Source organism: Gossypium raimondii, chromosome 12, assembly GCF_025698545.1.
Source record: "Gossypium raimondii isolate GPD5lz chromosome 12, ASM2569854v1, whole genome shotgun sequence".
Taxonomy (NCBI): domain Eukaryota; kingdom Viridiplantae; phylum Streptophyta; class Magnoliopsida; order Malvales; family Malvaceae; genus Gossypium; species Gossypium raimondii.
Window position 1 is genome coordinate 38283555 of NC_068576.1, and position 18507 is coordinate 38302061.

Sequence of the window (18507 nt, forward strand, 5' to 3'; positions counted from 1 at the left end):
GTGTTATCAGTTATTCAATTTAATAGTTGTAAACTGTTATTCAATTCAAATAGGAAAATTTAATTAACATAGTCTCTGCAAGTAATAAATTTTCATTTTTAAGTTTTTTAAGCATTCAAATAAAAAAAATTAAAAACATAATTTAATCCTTTTTAAAAATAAAATTCTTATCTTTGGCCTCCCTTTGACGAAGTTTTTGACCTCTCCCTAGTTTCATCCTTATGTAAATGGCTGGGTTTTCTTTCATAGAGTTAGTTAGCAGGGTGAAGATATAGTCTCTTTAAAAATTATGAAATCGTAAAATTATATTTTGACTCACAAAAAATTATTATTCATTTTTTATGTTCTAAAGTAATTTTCTGATTTCGTCCTATCCGTCCACTCACTGCATTGTACACCAAATTGAGAAAAGTTCCAATAGATTTCATTTTTCTACTTTATGCATTATCAAACAGAAGACTTGATAAGAGGGGCCCATCTTTTAGGACTAAGCCCAACAATCAGAAATGAATGGGTTCATTTTATTCAACATCCTCAAACTATCGTGACGATTTTAATTTGGTCCATGAACTTTAAACATTTTGATTGGGTCATGAAATTATTAATATTATATCAATCAAATCTTTTGGTGTGATCACAATTTTAGTCATTAAATGTCAATCCGAGATTGATGTGAAGCATATTTAAAATACGTGAATCAAATTGTAAACACATATATAATTATCGCATTTTAGAAAAATGATTAGAAAAATGGAACAAGAAAATTATAAATAACATTAGTAAAGTATGATGTCCTTGGGGCATGTAAAACACACACCCTAAAGTTTTCATATGCCTCTAAAATATAACAAAGCCTTAGATAAAGGTGTGCAAGATATCAGTTAAACTAAATAAATTGAGAAAACCAAATCGAATAAATTGAATTATTTTGGTTTTCAATTTATTTGTTTTAGATGGTTTATTTGCTCAGTTATCGATTTTGGATATCCAAATCAAATAAATCGGTTAAACATTAAACCAAGACATATATTCAAATACACAATACTCACTTCCCCATATATAAACCAACACAAAAATAAAATAATGCAACCCTATTATAAGTATTTTATTATTAAGTGGATATCCATCAAGATCAATATAAGTTTGATATACTTTCGAGCTCTAATTGTAACACCCCAAACCCAGCCTAGACGTTATGGCCAAATCTGAGAATGTTACGAAAAATGGTTCCGAATTCAATCTTATCATGTTAAAAACCTCGTATAATTTATTACTAAAAGAGTCCACATTTTAGGAAAACATATTATTATACTCTTTAATGAAACCATCAATTGTTTGTCCTTTTAAGTAAAACGAAAATTTGCAGCGGAAGTTTAAAAGTCGTTATATTTTGCAAATCGAGTTTGTGATCTCAAAATCATTTGTTTGTGTAAAACCGTGTTTTCGTAAATTGTTTTGTCAAACGTCGTAGGATAAAAATCAAAACACATCCAAACCCAAAAATCAACAACAAAACCAAAAGTCCAGAGAGTCCCACATTTACAAAACTCTCAAGAAAAACCAGAAATTTTAATAAACTATTAAGTAAAAACAGTTCAGGGACTAGTGGTCACCACTGAGCCTCTGTCGCACCGACCCGCCTATGCTTGAGGATTACCTGAACAAAACAGACAGACATATGTGAGTTTTCAAAAACTCAGAACTCAGTGTGTAACTTAACGGAAACATACATACATATATACTCAGATTTCTCACATAACAGAACAGATACAGACATAAGTCCTTAAAAGAATCAGATTATCTCAGAATCATGCAAATATGCAAAGTCCTATCCCCATCCTTTACACACCAATTCTGACCATCCCAACACACCACATGGGGTATAAAACATCCACCCTGCCCTACACACCACATAGTGTTCGTACGTCATTTATCAGAATAAGTTGCAGCTAGTATATTGGCGAAATGTCACCTCACAGAATACTTCCTCCACATATACGTATCCCACTCCATACGTAGATGCAAATAACAAAATAACAGATATGTCAAAACTAAGATGTCCTGCATGCTCATATACAGATATTACACATGTTTATACATAACAATCAGATCATACATATTGTATTTCATCATACTCAAACCAATTTAACAGAGTAGAAGGTTTCGTGCTTTAGGGTTTGTTTTGCCCTTATTGACCCTACGGAAGGCCCAAAGTCGATCGGAACGACGTGAGCGACCCTAAAGAAAAATTCAGAATTTTGGGCCTACATGCCCGTGTGGCTTACCTGTGTAGGCCCAAACGCCCAAATTGGCCCTGCCCGTGTGGTCCACACGGCCTGGCGCACGGTCCATACGCCCAAATCGGCCAGGTCACATCGTGTGGCATCGACAGGCCAATTTTTTGGCTTTCGCTAGTCGACATTTTCTCGTGTTTCCATTACACACCTAGTTTATTTTTTATGTGAAAGCAATCCTGAGACCTTCGAAACCTAGAATTAGTATACCAAACACCGTTTTAGCAATTAATTTGCAAATTTGTCAACACTAAACCGAACAACACACATAACTTACCGCCGACGAAAATCGCCAATAACACAGTTTAGGCCGTTGGAGCGAAACCCACTGCTTTACAGCCTTTTCCTACACAACATGTTCGGAGAAAATCAAATTCCCTAACTACACACCATTATGTTATTACGAAAGGAATAATTCCAAATGACTTTATAGAAATCAAAAGCTATAGAGAAGTGAAACCCCACTTACCAAACCGCACGAAGAACACTGAAAATTTGAAACTCAACGATAAGAGCAAAAGATTGTGAACAAAAAAATTGAAGGGAAAACAAAAAAAAAGTTACAGAGAAAGGAAGATGAGGAAACGCCAAAAAGAGAAGAAATTTTGGGGGAAAAATAAAATTAAAAATAAAATTTTAAAAAATAAAAAAAATCACTAAATTTCCCACTTACCGACTAACCAACATAATCCCACCAAATCCGACACCTCAATCCACATCCAACTACCTCAAAATTTCAACTCCATCGAACCTCTATCAGACAACCGAAACAAAAATTATCATCTACGATCACACAAGGATTTGAACATGAAACCTTAAGGCAAGCTAGCACCTTATCATCTAAACCAACAAGCTCATTCTAATATGATTGACTAGAAATAAAATATAAGCCAAACCGCCAAGGAAAAGGCTAGGATAAAAAAATAGCATATTTTCCAAAAGTGGGACTTGAACCTAAGACCTCAAACACACACCCACATTGCTTAACCACTGAAGCAGATATTTAATTATAACAAATTTCACAAAAACAAAGTTAAATAAATCAGGACGTTACACTAATAATCATTAGAAGTAGAGTTTTCTTTCATTTATACTTCTTATGTCTATAAATATAGACTTTAGAAAAGCATTGTAAGCATCCTATTGATGAATAAAATATCGTAATTCTTTTGCTTTCCCAATTTCTTTGTTCCTTACTCTCTTTTACCTTTATTTCATAACACATTTCAACACGATTCTCTTCTAAACTTTCTTCTTCTTAATTATTTCTTGTAGCCTAAAAATAAACTTTTTTTTCTTCTTAATCATTTCTTGTAGATCCCAAAAAAAATTATGGAACAAAATTCATAGCTCAACCAGAATCAAACCCAAGCCTTAGAAGTTTAAGGCTCATTTCTTAAGGATTCAACCGTCCAAATATTATCATTATTGTATGTGAAGAAATCTATAAAATCAATTGTCCTTGTATTTCAAGAAATAAAGTTCTCATAAGGAATCAAACCTATGCCCTATTGATTTCACCCAAGTTCTTTTAACCATTTAGCTGTTCAAAGTTTATCAATATTTTAAATCAAGAAATTTATAAATCCTATTACCGTCAGAGAAGAAAAGAAAACCAAAACAAGCACGAGGAAAGACCTTTAACAACTCTCTCACCTTTTGACCGTGAAGTCTTAAACACAAGATGTTGGGATTTGCAATAAGTTTTTTTTTTAAAAAATATTTTTGTCTAGATTAATTTTAATTTTTATTCATGATTAATTATAATTGATTTGATTAACTTGTTTTAATTCTATTTTTTCAAGATGGTGAAAGATTTGATCTCAGCATTGATTTTGGTTCTTGATCTTGGATTTCTCGAGCAAACTTTAGATAGGTATGGGGCTTCAACTATTCAGTCACATCAATTTTTCATTTATACTTTTACTGTAACACCTCTCATCCGACCCAATTGCCGGATCTGAGTTACAAGATGTCACATTCGTTGTTGGAGCAACTATAGTCAAATACACCATAAATATATTATTCAAACATACAATCATGTCAAAAACACATTTACATTATGATATACAATTAAATCTGAGCCTTAATCAAGCTTACAAAAGCTCTTTATCATCCCGGGAATAAACTTGGACTAAACTAAAAATTTTTAAAATGTATCAAGATGGTATCGCTATATCTAAAGAACGATATCGCGAAACTGAAAGCAGTATCAAAACTTCAAAATAAATCAGGTGGGTATTGCGATGTCCAAGGTCTGGAATCGCGATATCAACGAAAGTAGTCAAGCTTCCCACTTGAGGACCCAATTGCAAAGTTTTCAAATATACAACAAATGGGAATCACAATATCTAGAGGATGGTATCGTGGTACCGAAAGTAGTCCACTAATTCCCCTGTTTTTTGCCAAAACACAAATTTTTTACCAATTTCATAACAACCTTTCAAACTTTTCATTTGGTGGATTTTGCACCATATTTTCTTGCATAAAAACATACCAAATACATGCCAAAACATAGCATTTAACCAATTACAATCATCCATTCCAATATATCTCAATTTCGCACCAAAACCTACCAATTCAACCTATTCAAACTTAACTTATACAATCTTGCCTTTTAGCAATTCCAATCATCATTTTTGTCATTCCATTTCACACTCAAATTTAGCCATATATATAACTTAACACATTACCTAAACATACACACTCATATATATATATGAACATTATCTCTCTTAAAATCAAGCATTAACCAAGGTTCAAATCAAAACTATCATTCCCAAGTTAACACATATATAAACTCCTATGAACATGCCACATAATCGAACTCTAGAATGTTTGAAAAATTACTGAATTAATAATGGGATAGTGTGAGCTTCTCGAAAATTCGCTTGACATGTTCCACAAGTTGGCAATCTACAAGGGAAAGGAGAAATAACAGGGTAAACATATCGAATGCTTAGTAAGTTCATAGGCATTAAACAACAACTTACCTCAATTTACAATTTAATACAATAAGCTACCAGCTTCACTAGTTTGCCTAAACATGACAACCATATATCAACAAGGTGAGCTCAACATATAATTGTATCATATAATAATCAAACATATAACATTCCAATTCACTTAATCAATCAACATTTAATAAATTCACTATCTTATTCATATCATTCTATCTATTTATCAACAATACATCCAATTTCAATTTAATGTCAATCACTATTTCGTTTCATTAATTGAATTCATTGATTTGTCACATTTCTATTTTGGCCTTCCAGGATCGTATAATATGTTCGCATGATCTTTCACATGCTATCGATATTCGCATATCAAAATATGTATTCATATAATCAAATCATAATATCAACGCAATTCAAGTATCATTTATCATATTTACATTTTATATCCCTATTAACTTGACTTGGACTCGAACGGATACACAGATTCAATTTGGCACTAGTGCCTCATCGGACAAATCCGAAGTAAATAGTTTGCACCCAGCACTCATTGGTATAATCGAAGTAAAAGTTGTGTCTAGCACTCATTGACACGTAGTCAAAGCAACTCGTACTCTATCTATCTTATGGAATACAAACTATATCTGACTTTGCCCGAACAATTAATAGGGTAACAATTTATTCAAATAATCATGTAACAGCCCAATTTTCAGTGGTGTCGAAAATAATGATTCGAGATCACTAAATTCGATGAGTGAGTTCAAAAATTTTATTATTTATTATTTATGAGTTAAGTGTGATTTTAGAAAGATTTTTAAATTAGTGATTTGTGTTTTAAAAGAATTTATTAGGTTAAGTGGTTCCGAAAACGAGGTATTGAGACCTCAATTTTATAAACTGAGTTGTAAATATTTTTATAAATATTTACGGAGTGTCATTAAGTTAGTATTAAGGTTTTGTTAGAAAATTTCAACATTTTGATAATTAATTAATTAAAACGGACTAAATTGAAAAAGGTGTAAAACTTGCCAGAGTGATAAAATAGCCTAAATGTTAAAAGAGGAAGGACATGAAGGGTAAATAAGCCTAAAATAAGATGTTGGACAACATGAGTGTAGAAAAATCATGAAATTAGTGTGAACAATGGGTAAAATTGGAAATGAAATAAAACTTAATAGTTAAAAATAAGATTTAGTTGAATATCTAACCATTTCTTCATAATTCTTAGCCAAAAACACCATTGAAGAACCCTGAAGAAGCTGATTTTCTTATTTTTCCACATGTGAGTTCTTACTCTTTTCTTAAAATTTTTGTGTTTTTAAGACTTTTACAACTAGGTCCAACTATATATTTCATTAGTTTTTGATTTTATGGGTAATTTTGAAAATTACCACGGATGAGTGCAGGATGTTTATGATGAATTAACATGAAATTGAAGCTTTAATTTTGTTATATGATGATTTTATCAAGTGAGTTCAATAGAAATTGATTTTAGGACTAAATTGTGAAGAACTAAAGAATTGGGGTTTGCTATTAAATTTCTATGTATCAAAGGTTGTAAGATAGACTAGAATAATTAGATAAATTGTAAATTGAGAAAAAATATCTCAATTGACGGGATAATTGGTGAGGGACTAAATTTTAAAAACTGTAAAAGTTGGGGTAATTGTGTAATTTTGAAATTTGAAGGGTATAGATTGTGAAGTGGAATGAAATTTAAATATATGCTAATGAATGAAAAATTTTACATTCTAGATCAAGAGCTCGTAAATCAACAAGAAAAAGGGAAATTAGCTGAGTAGTCTCTAAACTATTACCGATTTTATAATCCAACCTAGGTAAGTTCATATGGTTAAAATTTCATGATTATTTGTTAATTTAGGAATGGTATAATATATTTATTCATATTTTGTTGTTGAAATTAAGGTTATTGTAAAAGTATGAAAATTGAATTAAATGTTTAGAACGAGTAAAATGTATTATTGAGTATGATCGTTCTGTGGCAAAGAATGAATTGACAGATAAGACCATGGTTGGACCATGGAAATGTTTAAATGTAAGACCATAGCTAGGCTATGGAATTTTAATGAAAAGACCATAACTGGGTTATGGCACTTTGAACGTAAGACCATTGTTGGACCATGGTAGTATAGATACATGTGTAAGACCATAGTTGGGTTATGGCATTCTGATGATAAGACCATAAATGGGTTATGACACTAAAAATGTAGACCATGGAAGGGCCATGGCAATGCATGTGTAAGACCATAGTTGGACTACGGCACAAAAAGAACGATGTACTCATATCCGTAAGTCGTTCTTCGATTCAATAAGAAATGGCAAGAGACTTATGTGATTGAATTGAAAGATTTATAGATTATTATTGATATTGATCTGAATGAAGTGTGTTTATTAATTATATTGTATTTGACAGGGAAAAATGTATGATTTATTTACAATTTAATTTATTATATTAAGTTCGGTAAGATCAATGTTTAACCTATTGAACTTACTAAGCTTTATTAAGCTTACTCGTGTTGTTTAATGTTTTTGTAGATTAATATGTAATCGGGAGATCGGATCAACACATCAAGCTACACTATCCAGTTTAATCTGGTAGTTTTTGCAATGTAAATTTTGGTTTATATGGCATGTATAGGGTTGGTTTGGAATGAAATAGTTTGAATTGTGGTTGTCAATCTTAAATGTTTGTATGTATGTAATTAGTAGTAGAATTTGATAAATCAATGAAATGAGTTAAATAGGTAAGTATAAGTAATTGAAATACTTGTGATGTTATGTCATGTTGAGAACACGTTTTAGCTTGTATCGATTGCTTGGTTGGGATATATTGGTGTATGTGAATGTTGAGTGCAGATTAATGTCAAAATGGGTGAGAAAAGTGGCTTTAAAATGACATATTTTCGTCTACACAAGCAAAGTCACAGGCGTGTGTCTTAGCCGTGTGTGACACATGGCCTGACACATGGACGTGTGGTATGGTCGTGTGTTCCCTGCATCTTAAAATTTCAAACAGAATGCCAAGGTTTTTTACACACGACAATGAAATAGTTCGAATTGTGGTTGTGAAACTTAAATGTTTGTATGTATGTATGTAATTAGTAGTAGAATTTGATAAATCAATGAAATGAGTTAAATAGGTAAGTATAAGTAATTGAAACATTTGTGATGTTATGTCATGTTGAGAACACGTTTTAGCTTGTATTGATTGCTTGGTTGGGATATATTGTATGTGAATGTTGAGTGCAGATTAATGTCAAAATGGGTGAGAAAAGTGACTTTAAAATGACTTATTTTCGTCCACACAAGTAGAGACACGAGCGTGTGTCTCAGCCATGTGTAACACACGGCCTGACGTATGGGCGTGTGGTCTGGCTGTGTGTCCTCTGTACGTTAAAATTTCAAATAGAATGCCAAGGTTTTTTACACATAGCCTAGCACACAGGCGTGTGGCTTGGCCGTGTGACCCCTACACCTTGCACATGGCCCAGCACACGGGCATGTGGTTGGCCGTGTAACCCAAGTCAGAGAGTTACACGGGTAAGGGCACGGGGTGGGACACGACCGTGTGCCTCATATCGAATGCCCACACGGCCTAAGACATGGCCATGTCTCCTGGCCGTGTGAGCCACACGGGCGTGTGTCCTTTGCTACTAACAAAATTTTTAAGGTTTTGGGAAAAATTCCCTGAGTACCTGATTTAGTCTCGATTCACTTCTAACATGAATATTAGGCCTCTAGGGTCCATCTAAGGGACAATATGAGTGTTATATGATTGATTCTTAATATGTGTAACAAAGGTTGTGAAATGTCCGTATTTAATTTGTGAAGTTCGGTAATGCTCTGTAATCTTATTCTGGTGACAGATAAGGGTTAGGGTGTTACATTTATTGGTATCAGAGCATCTATTTAGTTGATTCTCATAATGATAGTAATGTGTAAAGTGTCTAGAAATACATGCCATATAAATCTGTGATAGTGTGATGTGTATGATCTGATCTAACTCTTGTTTTTCATATAGATTGTAAAGATGTCAGATAGATCTGAACATGCTGAACATGATAAGGACAACAGTAGAGTACAGACATCTGAGTAATGTTCTTTGGGTTTATGAATAAATGGTTTAGTGAGTTTATGCAAGAAAGAAATTAGGCTTAACAACCTTCTCCCCCTACTGTACCACCTGTAGAGCCTCCGGTTGCACCTCTACCTCCTCTGATAACTGAATCAAGTAAACATACTCCGATAGAAAATTCAAAAATTTTGGGGCTGAAGAATTTTGGGGTAGGTCAAATGATGATCCAATCAAAGCTGAATATTGGCTTCAGAGTACAGTAAGAGTTTTTGAAGAAATGGCTTATTCCCCATATGATTATTTGAGATGTGTTGTTTCCTTACTGAAAGAGGAAGCATATAATTGGTGGATGACTATAGTGGCCGTAGTGCCGAAAGAGAAAATCACTTGGGAATTCTTTTAGAGTGAATTTAAAAAGAAATATGTCGACAATAGGTATTTATACAAAAAGAAGAGGAAATTTCTTGATTTGCGACAAGTTAATCGATCGGTAGCCGAGTATGAAAGGGAATTTGTATACCTTAGCAGATATGCTCGAGAAATTATACCAACCGAAGAAAAAATGTGTATTCAGTTTGAGGAATGATTGAATGATGAAATTAGAATGATGATTGGGGGTACAGAAATACGAGAATTTGTCATTCTGTCAGATCTAAACAAATGAAAAAGGTATATAACTGAAAAATGCAGAGAGACAAAAGGAATAAAGAATCTTACAAGAGAAACACCTCCAAATCATTTTCAGCATTTCCGGCTAAAAAGCCTAGAGAGGAATTCAATCGAGCTACTTTAATGCTTGAACAATCAAATAAGAATAAGGCGAATCAACAAGATTATGAGATGATTATTAAACCTACGGCTAGTATGGGTAGTGTGCAAAATGTTCCTAAGCCCAAACGTAAATATTGTGGGAAAAATCATTTCGGTGAATGTAAAGGCAAGGCAGGAGCTTGTTACAAATGCGGGGCCACTGACCATTTTATTTGAGACTGTCTTCAGCTGCAAAAAGAGTAGGAAGAACAAAAAGAAAAGTAATTAGCCACTTCCCAAAGAAGTAAACGTTCAGGTCAAAGTAGTGCTACTAGGGCTACTCGTTCGAATATGAGAGATAAGGCGGCTTGGTCAGAGACTAAAGCACTTGCACGTACTTATGTTATCCGAGAATGGGAAAAAGCTAGAGCTCCAGACGTAATTGCTGGTACATTCTATCTTTTTGATGTTACTGTATATGTATTGATTGACCCTAGGTCTACACATTCTTATGTTTGCATTGCATTAGCATCAGAAAAGAAATTGTCTATTGAACCTACTGATTATGATGTTCAAGTCACTAATCCATTAGGCCAAAGTGTAATAGTTAATTTAGTGTATCGTGACTGTCCATTGAAAATAAAAGGCTGTGAATTCCTTGCTGATTTGATGTTACTGCCTTTTCGAGAATTTGATGTTATTTTGGGTATGGATTGGTTGACGAGGCATGATGCTGTAGTAAGTTATAGAGAAAAACAGATTGATTTGAAATGTCAGACAGGAGAGATAATTATTGTTGAGTTTGCAAATCCAAAAGAAATTGTTAGAATTATTTCAACTTTTTCAGCTCAGAGACTAATGCAAAAAGTTAATAAGACATTTTTAGCCTACATTCTTGATATTCAGGATTCTGAATCGAAGCTAGAACAGTTACCAGTTGTTAATAAGTTTACTGATGTGTTTCCCGAGGAATTGCCGAGTTTACCACCTGATCATGAAGTTGAGTTTGTGATTGATATGGTTCGGGGAACAACTTCGATATCAATAACACCATACAGAATGGCACCAGCTGAGTTAAAGGAATTAAAGACATAATTGCAAGAATTGCTAGACAAAGGGTTCATCAGACCGAGTATGTCTCTTTGGGGTGCACCTGTTTTATTTGTGAAAAAGAAATACGGATATTTGAGATTATGCATAGATTACAGACAGTTGAACAAGGTCACGATTAAAAATAAATATCCCTTGCCCCGTATTGACGTCTTAATTGATCAATTGAAAGGTGTTGCAGTATTTTCAAAGATAGATCTCAGATCCGGGTAATATCAGTTAAAGGTTAAAGAGTGTGATGTGCCAAAGACTACTTTCAGAACTCGATATGGTCATTATGAGTTTTTAGTAATGCCATTCAGCTTGACCAATGCTCCTACTACTTTCATGGATTTAATGAATCAGATTTTTCAACCTTATTTGGATAGATTTGTGGTTGTGTTTATCGATGATATATTGATCTATTTCAAGACAGATTTTTTAGCATGCGCAACACTTGAGAATTGTGCTACAGAATTTGAGAGAAAAGTAGTTGTATGCAAAGTTTAGCAAATGTGAATTTTGGCTACACAAGGTTGGATTTCTGGATCACATTGTATCAGCCGATGGGATTTGAGTTGATCTGAGTAAAGTTTCTGCTGTGGTAAATTGGAAAACTCCAAAGAATATTACAGAAGTGCGAAGTTTTCTAAGTCTAGCAGGTTATTATCGATGTTTTGTCAAGAATTTTTTATGATTGCTTCACCAATGACCCGATTATTACAGAAGAATATTGAATTTGTGTGGTCTGATGAGTGTCAAAAGAGCTTTGATCAGTTAAAGAAAATGTTAACAGAGGCTCCAGTTTTGACTCAGCCAGAATCGGGTATACCGTATGTTGTATACAGTGATGCGTCTATGAGTGGTTTGGGTTGTGTATTGATGCAGTCAGGAAAAGTGGTGGCTTATGCTTCTTGATAGTTAAAACCGCATGAGAAGAATTATCATACACATGATCTTGAGTTGGCTGCAATAGTATTTGCTTTGAAAATTTGGAGACACTATTTATACGGTGAGAAATGTTATGTGTACACAGATCATAAAAGTTTAAAATACTTGATAACTCATAAAGAGTTTAATTTGAGACAAAGATGGTGGTTAGAATTGCTGAAAGATTATGATTTAGTTATTGACTACCACCCTGGAAAAGCTAATGTGGTGGCAGATGCACTTAGTCGAAAGTCGTCTTTATTTGCACTTCGAGCGATGAATGCTCATTTGTCTCTTAATGAGGATGGTTCTGTATTATTAGAGTTGAAATCAAAACCTGTTTTCCTTCAACGAATTTGTGAATTATAAGATGAAGATCCGAAATTGGTGTTGAAATGACAGATGATACAGGACAATTTGAGTTCAGAGTATAGCATTGATGATAATGGTATGTTGCGATATCGCAATAGAATTTGTGTTCCGAATAATTCAGACTTGAAAACTGACATTTTCTCTGAAGCTCGTAGTAGCATGTATTCCATTCATCCGGGAAGTACAAAGATGTATTGTGATTTGAAACAAATGTATTGGTGGCCGGGTATGAAACAATAAATTTTTGAGTTCGTAGCTAAGTATTTGATTTGTCAGCAAGTGAAACCAGAACATCAAGTACCAACAGGTTTGTTACAACCTGTCATGCTTCCTGAGTGGAAATGGGAGCATGTCACGATAGATTTTGTATCCGGATTACATGTGACTCCGAAAAAGAAAGATTCGATCTGGGTGATTGTTGATAGATTGACTAAATCGACACATTTTATTCCGATCAGAACAGACTTTTTGCTTGAGAAATTAGCGGAATTTTATATACTAGAGATTGTGAGGTTACATAAGGTTCCCATATCTATTACTTCAGATCGAGATCTGAGGTTTACATCGAGATTTTAGAGTAAATTTCAGGAAACTCTGGGTACAAAATTAAATTTCAGCACAACATTTTTTCCTCATACTGATCGGCAATCAGAACGAGTAATTCAGATTTTGGAAGACATGTTGAGATGTTGTATACTTGAGTTTGGAGGTAACTAGGAAAGGTATTTACCGTAGGCTGAATTTGAATATAATAATAGTTATCAATCCAGTCTCAAAATGACACTATTTGAAGCTCTATATGGAAGAAAATGTAAGACTCCATTGTATTGGTCTGAATCGTGTGAATCCAAATTAGTGGGAGTCGACTTAATCCGAGAAATTGAAGATAAAGTTCGAGTTACCCGAGATAGTTTAAAGGCTGCTTCTGACCGTCAGAAGTCATATGCAGATTTAAAAAGAAGAGAAATAGAATTTGATGTAGGTGATCGACTGTTCTGAAAAGTTTCACGGTGTAACAGCCTAATTTTCAGTGGTGTCAGAAACAGTGATTCGAGATCACTAAATCTGGCAAGTGAGTCTTAAAATTTAATAAATTAATAATTATGGGTCAAGTATGAATTTAGAAGAATTTTTGAATTAGTGAATTTTGTGATTTAAAAAGAATTTAATAGGTAAATTGGGTCTAAATTACGGTGTCAAAACATCGAGTTCATAAACCGAGCCATAAATATTTTTATAAATATTTATGGAATGTCATTGAATTAGTATAAAAGTTTCGTTAGAAAATTTTAATGTTTGGTTAGTCAATTAACTAAAAAGGACTAAATTGAGAATAGTGTAAAATTTGTTAAATTATGATTAAATAGCCTAAGTGACTAATGAGGAGGATTTAAAAGGCAATTAGGCCCAAAATTTATTGGGCTGGACGGTTGGGCAAGAAAAATCAGCAGGAAAGTAAGGAGAAATAAGGGCAAAATTGGAAATTTTACAAATTAAATATATAAAACAAAGATAAAAGTGAAAAATCTAGAGATATCATCATTTTTCTTCAGCCAAAACGTAATAGGAGAGGGTTTTCAAGCTGGTTTTTCATATTTTTCATCATGTAAGTTCAATTCTAGCTTTTTCTTTGAAATTTTCATGTTTTGTGACTTTTACAACTAGGTCCAACTATTGAATTTATTAGTTTTTGAATTTATGAGTGATTTTGTAAGTTGCCATGAATAAGTTCTGGAATTTTATGATGAATTATTATAGATTTTAAGTCTTAATTTCATTATATTATGATCTTATTAAAATGATTTTAGTAGAAAATGATTTTTAGGGCCTAATTGTGAAAAAGTTAGGAATTGGGGTTTTGTACTGAAATTATGAATATCAAAGGCTGTTTAGTAGTCTAAAATGGTTAGATAAGGTGTTAATTGAGAAAAATTAGATCAATTGAAGAGTTAATTGAGTAGGGACCAAATTGTAAAAATTGTAAATTTTGAGGTAAAAGTGTAATTTCTTGATTTGATAGGCATAAATTGTGAAGTAAATTAGTATTGAATTAGATGCTAATGAATGGAAAAATTTATATTATAGATCGGGAATCCGAAGATAAACGCGGTAAAGAGAAAGTATCGAGCTAGTTTCTGAACTTTTACAACTTCTACGAATCGGCCCAGGTAAGTTCATATGACTGAATTTTTATGATTAATTGTTAATGTGGAAATGATATATTGTATAAGCTCGTATATTGTTACTGAATTATGATTATGGTAAAAATAAGAAGAAGATGAGATTGTTAGTTCAAATTAAGGGATACGCAGAATTGAGTACACATGTTTGGCAACCAACGATTTAATTGATTGGATAAGTCCATGGTGGATCCATGGCAAAGTGTGAAAAGTAGGTATGGTGTTTCGGTGAAGAAAACCATACTGAGTTGTAAAAAGTAGGTATGGTGTTTCGGTGAAGAAAACCATACTGAGTTATGAAAAGTAGGTATGGTGTTTCAGTGAAGAAAACCATACTGAGTTGTGAAAAGTAGGTATGGTATTTCCGTGAAGAAAACCATACTGAGTTATAGCAATGTGAAATATTCAAGCAATTTGTGGCACCGGGCAAATGATGTACTCAATTCCGTAAGACTATCCTTAATTTGACAGGTATTTGTAAGTGCAATTGAAGCTAAATGTCGGAATAGAAGTTGACATCTGATATTGAGCTCGATTCGATATATATATTATTTGAGATTGTGGTTGGCAGGAAATGTTGAACTTTTATTTGTTTGTTAATGTTGTTAGTGAAATTTTGGTAATATTTTATTTTGAGCTTGTGAACTTACTAAGATTTCTGTAAGCTTACTGGTGTGTGTTTACTGTTTCTTGTAGATTGACGTATATATATATATATTTCGGAGGATCGAATCTACAGCAACGATCACACTATCCAGATTTACTCCGGTAGATTTTGTTAAACAACTTTTTGGATTTATATGGCATGTATAGGAAATTGAAGTAAAAAGTATTAGTATGAATGACTAAGTATGCAAAATAAATTTGAATGTTATGGTTGTGTTAGATATCGAAATATATACATGTTTTTAGTTTGAAATGGTTGATTGGTTGAACTTCATTAGTATTTAAATGAAGTAGTTGAAATCTGGAATTGGTTGTGATTTAAATTTGCAGGAAGGTTAGATAATTATAAAGGGTTATATTGAATTTTTTTAAAATTTGCAATGGAACAGTTTTTGGATATATGCATTGAGGTAACTTTGAAAAATCATCAAAAAATGGTGGAAATTGAATTAGAAGCTGAGTGAGATACTAAATTAAATCTGAATGAGTCTATTTCACATGAAAGAAATAGATTAAGAAAAAGAGTTGTATATTTTTAGATATTTGAATTTTAGTGAGACAGGGTCAAAATGATTTTGAGGTCCCCTGTTCTTAATTTAGAAATTCATTAAAAATTTCACAGAAGGAATTATGAGTTATAATTTATATGTATAGATTCCTAAATGAGTCTATTTTTAGGAGAAATAAGTGGAAGCACCAAATGAAGTCTGTACAAAGAGATAATTGAATTTTAGTGACAAGAGGTCAGGATGGTCGGTCACTGAAACAGGGGAGACTTTAACTAATAAACTGTACTAATTGGATAAACCAAAAATTCTGAAAAATTTATGGTGAAAAGATATATGAGTCTAGTTTCAGGGAAAATTTACGGATATAAATTTTGAGTTTTGTAACTCGAGTTATAATTAAATAAGTGACTGTTGCGCAGGTGGACAAATTTGCTGTAAATAGTGAAATAAATTTTCAAACTAAGTTTTTATGCTCTGAATTAGTAAGATAAGCTAAGTAATGTCTCGTGCTCGACTCCGGCTACGGTCTCGGGTAAGAGGTGTTACACACGGTGGAAGAAAGTATTGCGGTTTGGTAGAAAAGGGAAACTGATCCCAAGATTTATCGGACCGTATGCGATTGTTGAAAGAATTGGCCTTGTGGCTTATCGGTTAGCTTTGCCTTCAGAACTTGAGAAAATTTATAACATGTTTCATGTATCGATACTGAGATGGTATAGATCAGATCCTTCACGCGTAATTCCTCACAGTGAAATTGAGCTTCAATCGGATATGACGTACTCTCAAGAACCGGTAAAGATTTTAGCTTGAGAGGTTAAGAAATTACAGAATAAATGAGTTCCAATAGTAAAAGTATTATGGCACCATCATGGTTCGGAGGAGGCTACTTGGGAAACAGAAGACTCGATGAGATCGCAGTATCCAAATTTATTTTCAGGTAACAAAGTTCGAGAACGAAATTTCTTGAAGGGGGAGAGTTGTAACAGCCCAATTTTTAGTGGTGTTAGAAACACTGATTCGAGATCACTAAATCTGGCGAGTATGTTCAAAAATTTTATTATTTAGTATTTATGAGATAAGTGTGATTTTAGAAAGATTTTTAAATTAGTGATTTGTGTTTTAAAAGAATTTATTAGGTTAAGTGGTTCCAAAAACGAGGTATCGAGACCTCAATTTCATAAACCGAGCCTTAAATATTTTTATAAATATTTACAGAGTGTCATTAATTTAGTATTAAGGTTTCGTTAGAAAATTTTAATGTTTTGATAGTTAATTAATAAAAAAGGACTAAATTGAAAAAGGTGCAAAACTTGCCAGAGTGATAAAATAGCCTAAATGTTAAATGAGGAAGGACTTGAAGGGTAAATAAGCGTAAAATAGGAGGTTGGACGGCATGAGTGTAGAAAAATCATGAAATTAGTGTGAACAAGGGGTAAAATTGGAAATGAAATAAAACTTAATATTTAAAAATAGGATTTAATTGAATATCTAGACATTTTTTCGTAATTCTCAGCCAAAAACACCATTGAAGAACCCTTAAGAATCTGATTTTATTATTTTGCTACATGTGAGTTTAATTCTTACTCTTTTCTTGAAATTTGTGTTTTTAAGACATTTACAACTAGGTCCAACTATCTATTTCATTAGTTTTTGATTTTATGGGTAATTTTGAAAATTACCATGGATGAGTGTTGGATGTTTATGATGAATTAACATGAAATTGATTTTAGGACTAAATTGTGAAGAACTAAAGAATTAGGGTTTGCTATTAAATTTCTATGTATCAAAGTCTATAAGATAGCCTAGAATAATTAGATAAATTGTCAATTGAGAAAAAATAGCTCAATTGACGGGATAATTGGTGAGGGACAAATTTGTAAAAACTGTAAAAGTTGGGGGTAATTGTGTAATTTTGAAATTTTAAGGGTATAGATTGTGAAGTGGAATGAAATTGAAATATATGCAAATGAAATAAAAATTTTACATTCTAGATCAAGAGCTCGTAGATCAACGAGAAAAAGGGAAATTAGCTCAGTAGTCTCTAAACTATTACCAATTTTACAATCCAACCCAGGTAAGTTCATATGGTTAAACTTTCATGATTATTTGTTAATTTAGGAATGATATAATATATTTATTCATATTTTGTTGTTGAAATTAAGATTATTGTAAAAGTATGAAAATTGAATTGAATGTTTAAAACGGGTAGAACGCAAGATTGAGTACGATCCTTTCGTGGCAAAGAATGAATTGACAGATAAGACCATGGTTGGACCATGGAAATGTTTAAATTTTTGATATTTTGGAGAAAATTCCCCGAGTACCCGGTTTAGTCCCGATTCACTTCTAAGGTGAATATTAGGCCTCGAAGGTCCATCTAAGGGAAAATTTGAGTGTTATATAATTGATTCTTAATATGTGTAACAAATGTTGCGAAATGCCTGTATTTAATTCGTAAAGTTTGGTAATGCTTCGTAACATTGTTCTGGTGACGGATAAGGGTTAGGGGTGTTACACATTATTTCCATTCGCAATTCATCAATTCAATCATAGTTTGAAACATCAATTCATCACATAGCATATCCCATTTCATCCCAATTCAAAGTTAATTCCATAAGTTCACCAAATTACACCATTTTCAATACTATTTATTTAGTCCTCTAT